The following is a 20319-nucleotide window of genomic DNA, read 5'->3' on the forward strand; positions in this document are numbered from 1 at the left end:
AGAACCAACCATTAAAATGCTTCAGGATTCTCAATTGCCAAAGAGACAAGCTGCTTTCTTAACACAACATCAATTGGACTGCAACAAATTGGCACAGATGTGGGTGGGAAGTTCAAAAAATCCACAGGCAAACATGTTTTGATTGCAGTCTTTCAGGGTAGATCTATCATAAGAGGATTGGGAAACATCAGAGCAAAGTAGGGGAGACCCAGGAAGGTGGAGAAGTGGAGGACAATATTGTATGGATGCTAAACAAACAAACAAAAGCACTCTAGTTTAGAAGCCAAGGTGGAGAAAAGGCTTCATGTGGAAACAGCTTCATTCTTTGAATGAGGAATTCCGTAAATATTCAGGCCAAAAATTACAGTGCAAAAATATCAGTATTTTTTTCATAGGAGTAACCTATTTCATATGAAAATATTGAAGCAGCATGAAATTTAGCATTTTGAGACCCCCTAAGTTAGATTAACAATTTAAAGAATGTAATTATTCTCTGACAAATATACTCATACATAGTTTCTTTAGTATAGTGATCACACCCATCTAATACTGCTTCTGCTAATAGCTATGTGTCAAATACAAAATCCAGCTAATAATTGCTTCTTGTATTTGGCCAAATCACCTCACAAGTCTATAGTGCATAGATGCTGGTTATCATCACCTACATATAAGAACAGCACTGCTGAGAGCAGTGGCTGGTTTTGCTTCATATATTGACTTGAAGAGAGTTCTCGTCTGTGCGCTTGGAAATGTGTATAATAGAACAAGGCAGGCACCAATAAAGAACTTCCTTTTTCATTGTTCATTCCAGGCCTTTATGTGCAGTTTCATCTGCTTGAATTGTTTTAGTGAGACCTTCACGGGCCACCATATTACTGACTGCTCCTAAGGCTAAATTTATTTGTTCAGCAGAGCTGGTGACAACAACAGGTAGTTGCAGTGAGTATATCTAAGAAAAGCTCTGCTGTATTAGAATAATGATCCATCCACTCCAGCATCTTTTCCATTGTGACCAACAGGTGCCACAGCGAGGCATAAGAGGCCAGCCTCTGCATATTGCTGCCCTTCACCAACTTACATTCAGAGATAAACTGGATTGGAAACCATGCCCAGACTAACCAGACTAACAAGATACTCTACCTCTTACAATAGCCCTGCAGATAAGATTAGCATATCAACCACCAATCCATATGCAAAAGAACCTACTCAGAATATAGTGAAGCTTCCTTCTATTAGCATTCCACACCCTGGGAAACTCTTACAGGATGACTCAGCCCAAACCCACCTTCCTGAGTAGATATAAATTACCTGCTAACATCTTCTCCACACATTGACACTGAGAGATCTCTGTCTTTCGGTGCTACACCTCTAAAGATGCCAGTCACAGCTGCTGGTGAAATGTCAGGAACTACAATGCCAAGACCACAGCCATGCAGCCTGGAAAATCTACAACAACTAATGAATTATGCTTTGTATGAAGTTCATCCAAAAGAAGGTATGAAGTTAAGTGACCTTTCCTTCAGCTCAGTGTTTGTTCTTCTGGAAAGGCAATTCGTTTTCATAGAGTGCTAAAAGTAGAGGGAGGAGCCTTGGAAGCTCCCATATAGACATACCCTAAATTTCTCCAGATGTAGTAATTTATTGTCCTAACTAAGCTTAGTTAATCACTACTAGTAGTCTGTTAATTTGTCCCATTCTCGTTTAAATGCATGGAGCATAGCGGGTTTGCTTTCTCTAATGCAAACCTCTTCCTGTACAAAAATGGACAAAACTACATGGGTCTATTTGACTGCATAACATGTAGTGGGGTGCCACAATTGGCCATTGCTCGTACATGAAATGCAAAACTCACATGTGAGATCATCACTAGTGGCCATCGACACATACCTAACATGTTTTTTTCCTAGATAGAAGCACTATCCATTTTGGGAAACAAAAATGGCCCTTGGTTGTGCCATTGGCTGTCATTATTTCCAATACTAGAGAACATGGAAGGCTCCCCTGAATGGGAGGCAGCATTTTACCCAATTTGTAGCCAATTTTATTGCCTTCCTGTTTCAGTTCTATGATATGCTCTTCAAAGTGATATAACCCAAACTGTGGGTTTATAAAGGAACACTGTTAGAATTTTTCTATTTTTTTCTCTAATAGCTTTTCCACATCTATTTCCCATTTTTGATCATGGGTGATGGCTTCTGTCTTCCCTGCAATATTTGATGAATAGTAATAGGGTACAATTCCCTGAAGTACTTCTGCTGTGCAGTCTTCAATCTCCATTCATTGCCATTTGAATTTGCCCACTGAAATGAATGAAAGTAGTCCGGCAGAACCTAGCATTGTGTAAACAAAAAAAACCTGCTTTGGTAAACCTAAAATTTACATCTGATCTCACATAGCTGAGGCGCGTATGCCCAATTTTAATGTCATATAACTGAGACAGCTAAATCAAAAGGAATACACATTGAGAGGCTATGAAACAGCTCGCATTGGAGTATGGTTCTAAATTGCCGCACAAGTATTCTGAGGCTGTCAGCCACACATCCCAAGCTAGCAATTAAAGGGGCATTCTGCTGATGGTTTGCCATGAGTTTCAACCTACCTTGACAGCTGTCTCAAATTTAAGCTCTTTCCCATAAAGGATTCTAAACATGTCATTATTTTTGCATCTCCAAACATAACCTAGCCTATGAAGCACCTGACTAAGTATATTGTGCTCTGCAAATGGATCAATAGAGACCGCGATGCCTCCTATTTTTAGGTCTAGCCTATCAGCTTTGACACTTTCCCCTTAAGGGCAGATACATAGGCTAATCCAGTTTTCAGATGAGCAAGTCTGAATTAGTGTGACAATTTCATTGATTATGGCAATCATGACAGCCCCAGTTCTCAATATAAATCATGAGGGAGGGGGGAATAGACCCTGGATAAAAGTGATTTCCACAGACTAGCAGCAGTTCTGTATTGGCAAGCTGATTGAGTAGGGAAAGTACTGAAAAAGAACAAAAATAAATTATCCAAGAGAAAATGTAGTTGCATGTGTACATATCTTTTATAAAAATGCTGCATTAAAATCAATATTTTTGTTAACATCTATGCATCTTTAAGACATAGTACATGTACTACCTCTCCTCTTACAGATATTTTTTCTCCAATAGGGACTCTCTTCCCTCTTCCATGTTATCTTCACAATAACCCTGTGAAGTAGGTTAGGCTGAAAGAGATTCACCCAGGAGATTCAAACCTGCATTTTGGCAAAGGTTTTCCTCATCTGGCAAATAGCAAATACCCAGCATCATTTCACATAAGGAAAATAGTGCATGGGAAAATGTTCAAATCCCTACTACCTACATGCCATGGTCCCAATTTGAATCAAAGTCATAGAGTTTCTTGTTATTCCTAGAGCTACTTTTTGTCACTTCCAGGGTAGTTCTAAGAATCACCAGAAAAGCTATGGTTTTACCAGAGAGATTCTGGAAATTCCTACAGCTACCCTTTGTCACTTCTAGTAAGAACTTCTAGTTACACAAGGCTGCATTTAAAAAAAATTCTCCCACAATGCTCCCTAACCCTCCAGCTGATTGCCAGGCACTGCCTGGCAATCCTATTGAACGACCATGGGGGACATAAAGAATTTGTAATGTGTGAATTGACCTATAAAAGGCTGCATATCTAAATATACCTATCTGGGAGTAAAATCACTGACCCATGAGCAATTTACTTTGGAGACAACATGCACATGATTGTGCTTCATATCTTTTAAACATTGTGGTTTTTTCAAAGCAAAAAGTAATTGGCGTCAGGGCCTTATACTGCTGGTAGTTCCCGTAAGACTGTCTTTCTGTTTTCCTTTTTCTGCATGAATATTTCATGTAATTTAGATATAGAATAGAAAGACATGTCTGTTCAGAGTCAAATCATGCTAGCCAGACAAGTATCAGGATAATAATCACCTTACTGGTTTTTGATGCCTAGAAAGAGTGCACAGTAGTTGAGACACCAAGAATCCTTGTTACTGTTGATTACTTCCATCTTTGACATTTAAAAAAAAGAATACTAGTCACTGTAAGCTTCCCAATGACATCTTGATCTCAGAATCAGTGGCACTGTATTATCCAAGGAAGAAGTGGTTGGGTGGGGGGATTAGCGGGGAATGGAAATGCAAAAACCAGATGCCCTGTTTCAGAAAAGGTGACCAGAATGTAAAAACAGATGTGTGTAAAAACAGATGTGTGTGTGTGTCATTTATTTAAGATATTTCTATGCCACCTCTTCAGAGTTCTGCTCAAGGCAGCTGACAATTAAAACAATTTTCAGGGTCTGGGCTTTTGAGAGTCAGAGCTGCCTGACTCTTGTAAGCTCATACCGTGAAAATCTTGTTGATCTCTAAAGTGCCACTGGACTCAAATCCCGGTGTTCTACTGCAGACCAACATGACTTCCCACCTAAAACTAATTCTTTTCCACTTTGCGAGGAAAAATCCCTTGTATCTAGCACTTGGAAGGCTATACCATTTGCCAAACTGGGAAGGGAGGATGGTACACTGGAACACTAGAGAGGAATCATAAAGTCTCAAGAAAAAGAAAGAATTTTTAAAAGTGAAAGGTCTATGAAATGCATAGTATCGTTCTCAGAGGAGCAAGGGTTGTCTGGCAGGAGTTGGTCACTTTAAAAAAATTATAGTGCTTCAGTGGTACAGTGTGAAAGCACTGAGACTCTAAAGAGCAAAATCAATAAAAATAGAACATTTTTCTAAAGTTTATAACAACTTCCTGTTTGGGAAGAAGCCATGGCTCAGTTGCAGAACATCTGGAACTGAGCCATGCAACATACATCTGCAACATACAGAAGGTTCCATCATCTCCAGTTGAAAGGATTAGGTAGTATGTGATGTGAAAGGCCCCTCTTCAACCCCAGAGAGTTGCCTCCAGACAGAGGAGACAATTACTGGACAATGGTCTGACTCAGTATAAGTTTCATATGTTCTTTGAGGAAAGACATCTGGACATGCAATAACTAGACATGAAAAAAACCATTTGGAATATCCATGAAGCTCAGCAGAAATTTACCCAGACTGCATTTTACTTTAAATATTCTCATCAAGATTCCCCACATCAAACCAGATTTTTAAGCCTGTAGCAGAAACTGTAGGTTACTTGAGGAAAAAATTGCATACAACTAATCTATGAGCACAAAATGCTGCTTGCAATAAAATGGGCAGAGGCCTGAAGTACACATTGTAAGAAATGTACTGCTGCCATCACCAACCTACATCTTCTTTCTGCACTTTCACTAGTAGTAACATGTATTTAAAAAAGTAATGTATTGATGTCTCAGCCCACCTCACTGGCTACAGGGGTATACATAACAGAAAAAATGAGCCCAAAATACACCTGGAAATTGCTATTTTATTTTCTTAAAACAGTTTATGGAATTAGATTAGTTACTCTTGGTGTCTTACAAAGAAATGGCAGATAATTAAATGTTCCTGGAGCTTAGCTGATGAATTTACAGTTTTGATGACATGTTCCCAGGAAGAGATTTTAAACTTATCAGAGCTGATTGATGGTGCTTGATTGCAGGACAGGATTTAATCAATAGGAAGAGGGCAATTTGGAATATTCAGGATGGTGACTCATGAGCACCTCTATTGTCAAGACAGCCCATTCTGCAGCATGGGGAGGCAGGAGCCAATCACACCCAGTCGCTTGGCTTTTACTCACATTCCATTCATGACTCACTCTCCTGGGTGGGATTTGACAACATTCTGCCTGCTGGGAAGTTTGCTAATGCAAATTAAAGCACATTAGATTCAAGGGGCTTATGATTTTTACGAATTTAGACGATCATTCTGCTTGCTTGCCTGCACTTGGGCAATGGAGATTGGCACCAAGAATGCCCCATTTTGCAGTGGAACGCTGAGCATCAAAAGGATGGACTTGGATTCATCCTTCATTGTAGTAACAAAACTACAAAGCACAAGGAAAACAGTGGCAACAGGCAACAGCAGAACAAAAACGTAAGTTCTTGGCACTATAGAAAAAGAAAAAAGTGAACATGAAGCAGGATTATTTTTAATGTTACTGGACTGTACTTGTTGAAGCATTCTCCTATTTGGGAATGCCCTACTGCTCCACCCACAAATACTCGCCTTCTATGGGCCCATTGTTGTTGTGTGTTGTGTGTATATTATTGTGCTTGAGGAAAAACTCTGTGGATCAATGTTTTAGACTAGGAGGAGGACTAATGGTTGATGCAGTTTTTGGTTAAGCATGAATATAGCTGCCCCAGAGCCTCATCCCCCCACCCTTTGAAAAGGGTGAGTATGTGGCCAATGCCTACTTGTGCATGCACCATGGGTTGAAACTCATGAAAACAAAAACACCAAACAGTTGACATCTGAGCCAGCACCAGGCCATCTGGAACAAACTAATAATGGAATGGAATTATTCCTAAACCCCTAGAACTGAAACAGAAACTGAAATTTCCTTGAGGCACACCCCTACTGGCTACCACTTCTAGGATGTAGAGGAAACTGAGCTTGATGATGTTAACTGATTATTACGAGAGAGACATGGAGCTGCTGCTGCTGCATATGTGTTTTACTTTTAATGGTTCATTTAAAGTAGACAGAGGCCTAGTTTCACTGACTCAGGCTTTATTGCAAGCAATTGTGGATCAAACTGCCAACAACTATAACTCCTACCTAAATTCTCTGATGAGAAACTGCATTTCAAGTTCCTTACTGACTATATACTGTCTTTATTGCAGCTCCTTGTGTTGGTCAGAATTAGACATGGGCACGAACAGGAAAAAAATTCCGAACACCCTGTTTGTTGTTCATTGCCATCCACGAACAACAAACAACGAACAGAACAGAACACGTCCCCTTAACGAACATGTTCAGTGTTTGTATTCGTAGCCCTTTAAAGATCCCCTTAAACTATCAGCTGGCAGGTGGCGTATTTGTAGCCCTTTAAAGATCCCTTTAAACTATCAGGTATGATTAATGGGTCCCCCCTTTTGCTGTCTATTTCTCTTCTGAGTGGCAAAAACTGGACTGTCTGCTGGAAGCTGAAGGTTAAAGCCAGAAGGAAAACCAGAAAGAGTTCAGACAGAGTTCAGTCCTTGCCATTGCCAGGGGAATTGATTGAAGGCACCTGAGTGTCTGGCTTCCCGAACAGCAGCCGAACACAACAAACGAGGCTTGCGTCGACCACCTGTTCGTTTGGAATGGGGACTCACGAATGGGCCATTCGCGAACAGATGAAAGGGCTGTTCATGGGTTTTTTTCATTCGTATTGCTGTTCATGCCCATGTCTAGTCAGGATTACTATCTAATCTAATAGTATGGCAGATTGGGTTGTCAATTGCTCCTTTACTAGAGGCTTAATGATGTTTATCAGGTGATGTTACTTAACTGCACGCTATGAACAGCTTCAGCTGCCCATTTCCACAGTTTAAACCTCTATCAAAGGGATAGGATTTTTTTTCTCCATGACTGTTGGCAATCCAAGGTGGCTCCCATAGGCTCCTTGCACCATGAAACGTGGCATTTAGTAAGGTTGCCAGCTGGGCACACAAAAAATGTTGATGTTTTTCATGTTATGAAGCTAAATAACATCATGTGATAATTGCTGCAGATCAAACTGATTTGAAAAAGAACAGACAGAAGGACCAGATTAAAAGCTGGCAAACCTGTTTTTAGTTACAAATAATTCTTACCGAACTCTGACCTTTAATTCACAACAAACCTTTCCACATGCAAGGGCTGAGGCTGTACATGTATATATGCATATGTATATGCAATATAATTTTGTAATTTGTGAGGCCATGCTAACTCAAAACGATCAACATCTCTAAATAGGAAGCTTCTATTTACACAGCTCTCGTGTTTCTGACTGTGCCATACAATTCCACATATTAACCTGGCAATCACCATCTTCAAGAAGATTTCTAGGTGTAAGTTACTTTCAGTGCAATCCTAAGGAGAGTTACTCCAGTCTAAGCCTATTGAAATCAATGAGCTTAGACTAGAGTAACTCTGTTTAGGATTGTACTGCCAGTCTTCCAGCACTTCTGGGATATATGGGTAGGTCTTCATTTTACAGATGCGGAAACAGAACTGTGGAGCCACTATTTTTTAAAAAAAATATTATTAAAGGCTATCAAGCACATAGTCCAATTCAAGTCTTACTTTTACATTCACATAACAATAACTTATTTACAAGTTTACTATTAACATTTAAAGTTTCTTTTTCTTTAAATGGTTTTCCTCATATAGATCCATGAAAGTTTTGTTGTTCTTCAGTTCCTTATATTTCTGTTAATGACTGGTAGATAGCGTTCGTAGATTGTATGTTGCTTGTTGTAATGTAGTCAAGAAATGGCTTCCACTTACTGTAAAATTCTGTTGCCTTTTCTTTTTCTGATGATTGTTGAATTCTTTCTGTAATTTTTTCCATAATCATTTGGTCCCACACCTTACTAAGCCATTGGTCTATATTTGGTGCTGCTTTAGCATTCCATCTTATTGTGATTATTGTTTTTGCTGCTACAAATAGACTACTGATGAGTTCTTTTCTAATTTGTGGAATTTTATTGTCTTGCCATAAGTCTAGAAATATTATTTTTGGTTGCGGTTGTATTGAATAGGTAGTTATTTTATGTATGATCTCTGTTACTTCTTCTCCAAAGGCCTTTATTTTCGGACATGTCCACCAACAATGGCTATAGGTTCCTGTACCCCCGCATTCCCTCCAACACAATGGTGAGTACTTTGCTGTTAGCTGTGCTAATTTCTTTGGTGTGTAGTACCAATAAGATATTATTTTAAATGTTTGTAATTTAGTAGATATTATCGGTGAATTGAATAATTTTGATGACCAGATTTCCCCCCATTGCTCTGATGAGATTGTTAATTCCCATTCTTGTTCCCACTTTTTTATACATGTCTTTTTATGTTTCCTGATTCTAATAAGATGTTATAAATCTTAGATAAGAATCCTTTCTGTTTATAATCCTTTTGTTCTAATAATATCTCAATGTCCGGGGTCTGAGCCCCAGCCCCCAGACTTGACAAGAGGGAACAGCAGGGGACAAAAGGGTGGCAGCAACCCCACCCCCCAAGCCAGCAACCAGGGCCAGAACCTACCTACTCCAGGGGGAAGGGGTAAAAGGCCAGAACCTCAGAGGGGTGGAGGGGGCAAGGAGAGACCAGCCAGTCCCACCTTCCAGGGGGAAGAAAGGGGGCTAAGCAGGCCAGAGGGAAAGGGCCACAGCAGGGGGAATGTGGGACCAGCAGCAGCAGCAGCAGCAGCAACCCAAGCAGAGCCCTTACCTGGCAGGGAGAGGAAGCAGCCTCTACAGCCCAGAGCCACACCATGGCTAGAAGACAGCAGCCTGGCTCAGGAGTTGCTAGAAGCCAAGCCTCTCCAGGGGGGGCTGCCACAGGCATTCTGGGGGAGGAGATGGGTAGCCCCGCCCAGCATTGCTGAGCTGGCAGCGCAGAGGCTGGCTGGGGCAGCTCCTCGTGAGCAAGGCCAGGCAAGCTCAATAGCACAGAGGCTGGCTGGGGCAGCTCCTCGTGAGCAAGGCCAAGGAGCCCTCAGCTGGGGATGGCTTGCATTCAACCCCACCCTACCAGCAAAGCAAAGGAGCCCAGGAGGGATTAGTGGTTGGGGGGAAACACCTGGAGGGACGCACAGCTGGGCCCGGTCAGGAGAAGGAACAAGCCTAGAAGGAGGGCGGGGCAGAGAGAGGAAACCCTATAAAGGGTGGCTGGGAAGAGCTCTGGGGTGGTGGGTGTGAGTGAGGAGTGATGATGTGGAGTGAGAGCAGTAGAATGCAAGGGTGGAGGCTTGGAGGACAGTTCTGGAAGGAGGAGATGAAGGAGGACGCAGAGGGTAAGCAGGCCAGGTTGAGCAGGCCAGCGAGTGGACTGAGAGGGAGTCTGGGTGAGGTATACCGCCCCTCCTTCCACAGAGCAGGGTCCTGCAGAGTCCCTGGCCCCCCTGTGATGTCAGGAGCAGACCGCCCAGTGCCATGCCCAGCGGCAGCCGTGGCAAGCCCTGACAAGTTGGTGGCCCGTACGGGGAAAGTCGTTCCGACGCAGGCACCAGTCGAAGGGATGTATCCCGACGCCGACGCCCCAGCAGACCTCAGACTGTGGCTGGGGGAACGCTTGGACAGGATACGGGGGAAGCTGGAGGCGGCCTTCCAAACAGCTCAGGCAGAGCTAATGCAAGCCGTAGAGCAGCGGATGCAAGCCTGCGCCCCCACAGCCTCCTCGCCCGTGGTATGTGCGTTGGCTTGGGAAATTAACCCGCCAGCTGGCAAGAGGGTACAGAGTCTGTGCGCCACCGTGAGGATAGGCCGGCAGAGCCTGCAGGCCCTGTTGGACTCAGGGAGTGCAGTCTCGGCGATCCACACCCAACTCGTCCCAGCTGCCACCCCAGTGCACCGCTGGATCCCGGTGACGGATGTGATGGGCCGCACCCTGCCGTATCCTGCGGTCTGGGTGATGGTGGAATACCTGGGGGCGATCCGTCGCATAGAGGTCGTCAAGGTAGCCCACTTACCCCACCCAATGCTGCTGGGAAGAGATGCCCCGGAGTTCTACAGGCTGCTCAGAGAGGCAGCAGGGGGGTTGGCAGGCCCACGAGTCGCCCCAGTTCTGCAAGTGGAGGAGGCCGCCGACCCAGACGAGGGTCCCTCTGTCAGACCAGGGGCAGAACCACGGGCTGAAGACCCAGCTGGACCCCCGGCAGACCGCCCATTCCGCGATGCCCAAGGGGCAGATGAGTCCTTGCAGCACTTACGAGAGACAGCAGCTCGGGAGGAGGAGCAGGTGCGGGATGAGCGGAGGGCCCAACGGCTCCCTCGCATCGAGAAGCAAGGAGGGGTTTGGGTTCGCATAGCTCGCGCCCCAAATGGCCAGGGGGAGGTCCGCCAGCTATTGGTGCCAGCAGCCTACCGGGCCGAAGTCCTCCGCACGGCCCATGAGCATGCATGGGCCGGGCATCTGGGGCACCACAAGACCCTGAGGAAGATCCTCGAGCGTTTCTTCTGGCCCTCAGTGAACGCAGACGTGAAGGCACACTGCCGCTCCTGCCCCACCTGCCAGAGGGTGGCAGCGAGACGCCCGCCAAAGGCCCCTCTTTCCCTGCTGCCAGTGATGGGGGTGCCCTTCCAGCGGATAGCGATGGACTTCATCGGCCCACTGCCGCGCACACCCCGGGGATACCATTTTGCCCTGGTGATCGTGGACTATGCCACACGTTTCCCAGAGGTCATTCCTTTAAAAACTATGCAGACCCCGGGGGTGGTCCGGGCGCTGTCCAAGCTGTTCGCGATGGTGGGGCTGCCCAGCGAAATCTTGACGGACCGGGGAGGGCCCTTCCGAGCAAAGGCCATGCGTCAGCTCTGTCAGAACTTGGGGATCCGGCAGGTGTTCACCTCTGCCTACCACCCCCAAACAGATGGATTGGCAGAGCGCCTGAATCAGACGGTTAAGGAGGCCCTGAAAAAGATGACGCATGACAAACCTCACCAGTGGGACCTGTATATCGATCCCCTGATGTTTGCCCTCCGAGAGACCCCCCAGGCCTCCACTGGCTTTAGCCCATTTGAACTGCTGTACGGGCGGAAGCCACGGGGAATGCTCTCCCGCCTGGTGGAGCAATGGGGTCCCCAAGCCAGCCCCCCAGCTCCCCCAGTCCAGGAGTATGTGAGCCAACTCCGCGAGCGGGTGCAGCAGTTTCAAGCGGAAGCAGGCCGACAGCTGGCCCATGCCCAGACACAACAGAAGGCTGCGTACGACCGGGGTACGCGACAGAGAACCTTCCAGCTAGGGGAGAAGGTCCTCGTCCACCGCACAGTTTTCCCCAGGGAGGAGGGGGACCCCTGGCGAGGCCCCTATGTGGTGACAAAAGTATTAGGGCCCACAACCTATGAGGTCCAGTGTGGGCCTCGTCGACGTCAGAGGAAGACGCTCCACGTGAACCTGCTGAAGAGGTGGTATGAGCGGGACAGCCAGGAGTGCCGGCTGGCTGAGGACCCCCTGGAGCTTCCTGACAGTGAGCTGCCATGGACTGCCGAGGCCCCAGAGTTCGAGGAACCACAGGTGGACCCTCAGCTCGACCCTGCCCAAAAGGCCCAGCTGCAGGACCTGTGGAAGCGAGTGCCCGGGGTCTTTTCAAGACGCCCCGGGGTTACAAAATTAGTGCACCATGCCATCCCAACCCAGCCGGGGCAGTCTGCCCGGTCGACCTGGCGCCCCATTCCCCGGAAGCAGTGGGAGGCAGTGAACCAGGAGACGGAGGAGATGCTGCGCATGGGGGTCATTGAACCCTCCCAGAGTGAGTGGCGCAGCCCTATAGTGTTGGTGCCGAAGCCGGATGGGACGACCCGCTTCTGCATCGACTACCGGGAACTGAACAAAGTGGCCAAGTTCGATGCCTACCCCATGCCCAGGGCGGACGTCCTGGTCGGGCAGCTGGGGCCAGCCTGGTACCTGTCGGCCCTCGACCTGACGAAGGGGTATTGGCAGGTACCAGTGCGCCCTGAGGATAGGGAGAAAACCGCCTTTGCCACCCCCCGGGGCCTCTTCCAGTTCCGCCGCATGCCCTTCGGCCTCCACGGGGCGGCAGCTACCTTCCAGCGGTTGGTGGACCAAGTCCTGGGGGACTGTCGGGACTTCGCAATGGCCTATATCGATGACATCGTCATCTTCAGCCCTGACTGGCCCACCCACCTACGGCACCTGGAAAGGGTCCTCAAGGCACTACAGAAAGCGGGTCTGAAGGCCAATCCCAAGAAAAGCCACTTGGGGTTCCAGGAACTCAGGTACCTGGGCTTTGTGATAGGGGGAGGGCAGGTCCGGCCACCACCTGAAAAGGTGGCCTCCATTGCAGACGTGCCCCAACCACAAACCAAGCGGCAGCTCAGGCGGTTTCTGGGGCTCATGGGGTATTATGGGCGCTTCATCCCACATTTTGCGGCCCGCTCAGCCCCCCTGACTGACTGTCTGAAGAAGGGCAGCCCCAATCGTCTCAGCTGGACCCCGGAACAGGTGGCTGCCTTCACTGACCTGCGCACCGCCCTGTCCGACACAACAAAGCTGTGGAACCCGGACTTTGAGCGGCCTTTCATATTGGCAACCGATGCGTCGGCCTCAGGCCTTGGGGCAGTCCTAATGCAGGAGCAAGAAGGAATAAAGGTACCCATCCTGTTCATAAGCCGCAAGCTCCAGCCCGCGGAGCAGAAGTATGCCACCATAGAACGGGAAGCCCTCGCCATCAAATGGGCCATAGGAGCACTACGGTATTACCTAGCCAACAACCCGTTCACGCTAATGACGGATCACGCGCCACTCCAGTGGATGCACAGGATGAAGGAGCACAACCCCCGCATCCTGCGGTGGTACCTTTCCCTTCTGCCATTCCAATTCTCCGTAGTGTACCGCTGGGGGGCCAACCACCTGGATGCGGATTTCATGTCCCGCCTCTTCGAGCCGGGCCCCTCCGAGCCAACGTCCAGGCTAAGAGGGGGGGTGTGTCCGGGGTCTGAGCCCCAGCCCCCAGACTTGACAAGAGGGAACAGCAGGGGACAAAAGGGTGGCAGCAACCCCACCCCCCAAGCCGGCAACCAGGGCCAGAACCTACCTACTCCAGGGGGAAGGGGTAAAAGGCCAGAACCTCAGAGGGGTGGAGGGGGCAAGGAGAGACCAGCCAGTCCCACCTTCCAGGGGGAAGAAAGGGGGCTAAGCAGGCCAGAGGGAAAGGGCCACAGCAGGGGGAATGTGGGACCAGCAGCAGCAGCAGCAGCAGCAACCCAAGCAGAGCCCTTACCTGGCAGGGAGAGGAAGCAGCCTCTACAGCCCAGAGCCACACCATGGCTAGAAGACAGCAGCTTGGCTCAGGAGTTGCTAGAAGCCAAGCCTCTCCAGGGGGGGCTGCCACAGGCATTCTGGGGGAGGAGATGGGTAGCCCCGCCCAGCATTGCTGAGCTGGCAGCGCAGAGGCTGGCTGGGGCAGCTCCTCGTGAGCAAGGCCAGGCAAGCTCAATAGCACAGAGGCTGGCTGGGGCAGCTCCTCGTGAGCAAGGCCAAGGAGCCCTCAGCTGGGGATGGCTTGCACTCAACCCCACCCTACCAGCAAAGCAAAGGAGCCCAGGAGGGATTAGTGGTTGGGGGGAAACACCTGGAGGGACGCACAGCTGGGCCCGGTCAGGAGAAGGAACAAGCCTAGAAGGAGGGCGGGGCAGAGAGAGGAAACCCTATAAAGGGTGGCTGGGAAGAGCTCTGGGGTGGTGGGTGTGAGTGAGGAGTGATGATGTGGAGTGAGAGCAGTAGAATGCAAGGGTGGAGGCTTGGAGGACAGTTCTGGAAGGAGGAGATGAAGGAGGACGCAGAGGGTAAGCAGGCCAGGTTGAGCAGGCCAGCGAGTGGACTGAGAGGGAGTCTGGGTGAGGTATACCGCCCCTCCTTCCACAGAGCAGGGTCCTGCAGAGTCCCTGGCCCCCCTGTGATGTCAGGAGCAGACCGCCCAGTGCCACGCCCAGCGGCAGCCGCGGCAAGCCCTGACACTCAAAATCAGTTTTTTGTTCTTTAAGGATCTCTACAAGACGTATTTGAGATGCCATATAATTAATTTGAAAATGTAAACCATGGGATTTGTTGGTTTGTTTTTTCTTCAAGTTCTGCCCTTGTCAAAATTCTTTTATTTGTTGTTATATCTATCAATCTTGTAGTTTAATTTGTTTCCAAAATTTGTTTATCTCCTGCTTTTTCCCTGGGGGAAACCAATCCTGCATTGTAAATGAAGAATATCGAGAGACATTAAGGAGAAGTCTTCCTTTTTGGTTATCCCATGTTTTGAGGATGTCTACTAAGAATTTATTTTGCTTTCTATTTGTCCATTGATTTCTTTTTTAATTCCATATTATTTCCTGAGTTGTGTAGGGATAGTACATTGGGGTCAATATTTGTATCCAATCAAGTTCTTTTTTATCTTGCAGCAACTGTAGAGCATTAACTAATCTAGATGCAACTGCATATATCTTTAAATCAGGGTAACTAAAAACCCCTTGGTGTACTTTTTGTCTTAAAGTGGCAAACGAGATTCTTGATTTTTTTTTATTCCATAAGAACTTGTTTAATATTGTTTGCCATTGTTTAATAATTGCTTGTGGTGGCGTTATAGGAATTGGTCATAAAAGAAAAAGTATTTTTGGGAGAATAAAAGATTTTATAATATGGAATCTATCTATCTAAGTGTACTGTTGTCTATTTCTTTGCTCCAGTTCTTATTTAATTTCTTTGATCTTTTGGTAATGATTGTATTGCATTAGCTGATCTAGGTCAACTGGAATATTTATGCCCAAATATGATAGTCTGCCCATCGATAACTAAATTTAGAGGATAAGTGATTCTTTGTTTCCGATGAAATGTTTAAAGGTAGTATAGTGGATTTGGATGTATTTATTTTTAAGCCAGACACTTGTGCAAATTCCTTTAATATCTCATGTAGGTAAGTCACTGAACTCTCAGGGTTAATAAGGAAAACTAACATATCATCTGCAAACAGTTTATATGTTTTAGATGCTATCTCTATTCCTTGTATTTTCTCCTGTTGTCGAATTGAAATTGCCAGAGGTTCCAGAGCAAGCGCAAACAGGGTTGGAGATAAAGGACATCCCTGTCTTGAAAGTGTGAATGTCTCTGAAGTCATTCCGTTTATTTTAATTTGTGCTTTAGCTTGGGTGTAGATTGTTCTGATTGAATTTATAAATTTTGTTCCAAATAACTGTGGGGCCACTATTACTACTTTTCTGACTTCATGCTGGCTGGACTGTCATTAGTGGAGGCCAGAATCCTCTTGCCAAGCATACCTGCCAAATATGGAAGAGACAAGCTTTAGATTCAATTAATACATACATAAAAAATTGCCATTCAGAGAGGAAGAAAGCATCGATAGAATCCCTCTTCCAGTCTGTTTCAGCTGCACAATGCTCAATCAAGTATGCAAACACTAGAAACAAACAGATGAAATCCAAGCAGAGTCAGAGAGGAAAGATGTGCACATGCACACACACATGCACAAAAGTGCATACATATACACACACATAAAATGTGATTTATGTTATTTAAAAATAATCATAACTGTGACTTGAAAAGTACCTTGGCAACTAGAATTACAGGTGGTTATCACAGGAGGACATTGTATGAGTTGGCCCTTTGATATCCTAGATCCTTGAGACAGTGACTTTGAAATGAAGGGTCCTATAAATAAAACTCTACATTCATTGAGTATCTCCAAAGTGTAATCTGAGGAAGAACAACCTCTGATCGCCCTCAGGCAGAAGAGACAACATCTTATTCTGTCTCTATGGTTCTGATTCTATCTTCAGACTCAAGGCTAAGTTACAAGTGACGAATGACACTTGAACGGCAAGTGATCGAGTGGAGTGCAAGTGGAGCGCAAGTGAACAGGGAGGAATACATGTGAGTCTATTCACTTGCTGTTCAAGAGTCATTCATCACTTGTATCTTGGCCCTTAGAACAGAGAGACACTAGTCATTTCAAGCCTGTGACTGCTTTCAAGCTGACCAACTGCTGTCACTGCTTGGGAACCAGATTCCCATATGCTTTTTCTCAAACTCTCACTCATTTTCTTATTCTTATAAGGATTCAGCCACCTTTTCTGTTGACAGGGCAACCAAAATGGTAGCCAAGCTCTTGTGAGAGGAAGTAATCTTGCAAGAGTTCTGGAAACCAAGTGCAGTTTGCCATGCAACATTTAAAGAGAGCTGAGGCAGCAAAGAAGTAAGGAGAGGTATCTCCTCTGCTATTGGGCAGGGGCAGCAGTGGTGAGGCAGAGGGGGAAGAAGTTGTGGCAAACCAATTTGAGGCAGCTCAGTCTTCAAGGAGCTCCTAGCACTGCCAAAGGCTTCATGGGCATTGAAGGGCAATACTTGGAGCTCTATTCCTTTAAGGGCCTGGCAAAGCATGTCTGAGGGGCAAAGCTGAGGTAATCTTCAGGATGATGTTATATTTAAGGCCCCATTTGAAGTCTGACTCTTATTCTGGTGGCACATGCATAGGTTTGGACAGGGACCAAAATCTCTCGGAGGACACACAACTCATTTTCTTCTAAAACTTCTTCTGAATTAAATCAAAGTAACACATTGATATTTACGTATGGCTGTAAGGAAATGCAAGATGCATATAGGGTTGCCATCTGTTATTCTGGCAGGGCTCTTGTGTCTCTAAAATTTCCCCAACTGAAGGAAATTTGATAAATGAAAGTTTCTCCTAGACTGGAGTCCTATCGAAAAAGAAAAGTGGTACATGGAAATGTGAGTCACATTCACATGTTACTGGTGAGGACCATTATTTTATTCATTATGTCCAGAAAAGATCATTTTCAGAGCTTATTTTCTCATAGAGGAGTTGTGATTCTGATATGGATTGTAAATATAAAGGCAAGAGGGCTGGGATGTAGGGATACTGCCCCGTGCTGCTTGATAGGCAAAAATTCAACAGGTAAAGTTATTTACAGCAAGGAGATAAAGATAAGGTGGGATCTTTACTGAATTTCTACCAGCTGGGCCAATGCCTCAGAGTTCTGCCAGATGAAAAGTTGGAATCTCTCACTCCAACCTCCAAACCTAGAAGCCAGTTGTTTGATATGACTTCAAAATCCTACTCTTATGAACTGCTATATGCATTCTTGATTCATTGGCCTGGAACTAAAGATGTCACCAGAAAACACAGAGGATATAACAGCGAAAGCATAAATTGAATTTTTGAAGTTGAAGACTACCAAGCATCCCTAATCTCGTTCTCTCTTTATATGTGTGTCTTGACAATGTGATTCCCAATGAGAAATGCCAGCAACAGCTGGGGGGGGGAAACACATCCCCACCCCCTTAATGTAAAGAAGACAGATGTTACCCCAATCTTCCCTTCCCTTCCCCAGCAGCCTAGCATGGCTGCGGGTGATACAGATCTTGTTCTCTAGTCTGTTATAAGAACAAAAGCCAAAAACAAAGCTCTAATTAAAAAAAGGAACAAACTAGAAAGCAAAAACCATGACTAATTGCTTTTCAAATGCTGAACAAAAGCTTCTCCTCTGCCTAATTGCATTGCAGGAATGAAGAGAATTTAACAGGAATTACAGACAGTCACACCAGCAAATTAAAAGCAAAGTAGGGGCCTCTTTTTCTGGCAGTGCTGGCTTGACTATAAATGCTGAGATGGAACCAAAAGGAAGAAGATGATGAACGACTTTCCCCCCTTGCATTCTGGCAGAAATATACAATCAGAAATTGCAATCTTAAGCAGAGTTACTCTTCTAAGACTCTCCTTAGAACTGCACCATTAAAGTCAATGGATCAATGAACTTAGAACTCAGTTTAGAATTGGACTGAAAGAAGGCTAGGTTACAGACCCTCTGATGGAGCAAGCTTTCTATCCAAGTTAGGACACAGTCAGTGAACATATCATTTGTGCTTTATTTGGTTATATGGCTAGCTGTTTCCTAATAAAAATATTTTATAAAATCCTCTTTCAGATGTTCAATTTTGTTCCCTATAGAAGCTTATGCTACCCATGATCTGCCTGGCACATGCACCCACCATTTTGTGTGAATAGGGCAGCACATGTCTTTTCCAGCTTTTGTGTACATGGATTTTTGAGAGAATACATTGACATGTACCAAAACTGAAATATATGTGTATTGCCCTACTCAAACAAAACTGTGACCAACTGTGACCAAGTATACTCCCATTATGTGTGGCTGATGCACCAAAATCAAACTTCTGAAAGGGCTAAAGTCTTCTTGTTTATCTTGGCAATTTAGAGTTACTGCACCTGTTGTTCAATGTCTTGCTTCAGTTTATTGTCAATATATTAGTGACTATATACTATTTCCAAAGAGTACATCAAGGAAACTGGAACACCAACAATGCTTAAAAGGTTAGAGAAACAGCTTTCCTTGATCAGAGTCAATATCCATGGGGAAAGGGCTGAAGTGTTTGTGGGGAGGAGGGTGAGTGCACGGTACCTGAGGGTTTAAGGAGGGCTGGCTTAGGATGCATTGGATAGTTTATTTATGCCATTTCAGGGGGGGGAATCAAAACGTCTTACATGTCTCATGAGATTATATGTATTGGATGAGATGTTTATTTTTTGGAACTCTGTTGAGAAACCTTTAGATTTACCTGCTTACTTAGAGACTGTGTAGTCCTAAACAGATTAGCGACAGTAGAAAATGCAAGATTAGAGTATCTCTTGTCCCCTTATTTCTTCCAGTTGCATTTACCCCATCTTTGGTATATTTGAGAGCAAAACTACAAATGACAGCAGCCTAGAGTTGCCAGGTCCTCTTACCCTTCAGACCGGGGGGGGGGGGGATCCAGCACTCACCTTTTTGTTGCTGTTTGCACATGCACAAAGTGCAGGAATGTTCCGAGGGGTGCAATGATGTCACTTCTGGGAAGTGACATCGTCATGCAGGTCCAGGAATGTGTGTGTGCTTCACAGCGGGCTGATTTGGGCCTCAAACAGGCCCAATCTGTCCCATTTGGAGCTGAAATTGGCCATCTGTGAAGCATGGGAGGCATGATGATGTCACTCTCAGGAGTGGTGATGTCGCACCACTCCAGGAGTGCACCCAGATCTATTTCCCCGCTTCCCCCCCACATGGCCAACCAGGTGAGCAGGGGGGGCAAAGGGTGGGAGCGGGGAATCTTCTGCCCCCACCGGGAGATGTGGGAACCCTCATCAGCCACAGGTCCATCCCATGTCTGCCAACACCATTTTAGAATAATTTGTAGTTCTTTTAAAAGTGCTATGAGGCCCCAATCCAGAGAGCTCATATAGCATGGTGACCCCAGGAACTCTTGTTAGTCCGCTTTGTCAAAGGCTGAAGATAGATCCAGGAGGAGCAACAAAGAAGCATGGCCTTTTTCTATGTTCATATAGAGGACATCAGCTAAAGCCACCAGGGCTGTCTGTGTCCCATAGCCTGGCCTGAAACCAAACTGTCATGGCTATTGGGCAGGAAAGTGTCAAAATCTCTTGATCTGAATAGAGCTGTAGATAGATTGGGGCATTCACATAGCAACAGCCACACCTAGCTTTATTAAGATACATACGTTATTAACAATGTTATTTTCCTTTGCTTTGTAAAGTACATGTTTAATATTATACTAAAATCCTTGCTCCTCTAATAACTGTCTTTACCAACCTTATACTCAACCTTATACCCAACTAGTTTTTGCATGCAGGTATGGAATAAGGAGAGTCGATGCCTTCA

The sequence above is a fragment of the Eublepharis macularius genome, chromosome 5 (genome assembly GCF_028583425.1).
Source record: "Eublepharis macularius isolate TG4126 chromosome 5, MPM_Emac_v1.0, whole genome shotgun sequence".
Taxonomy (NCBI): domain Eukaryota; kingdom Metazoa; phylum Chordata; class Lepidosauria; order Squamata; family Eublepharidae; genus Eublepharis; species Eublepharis macularius.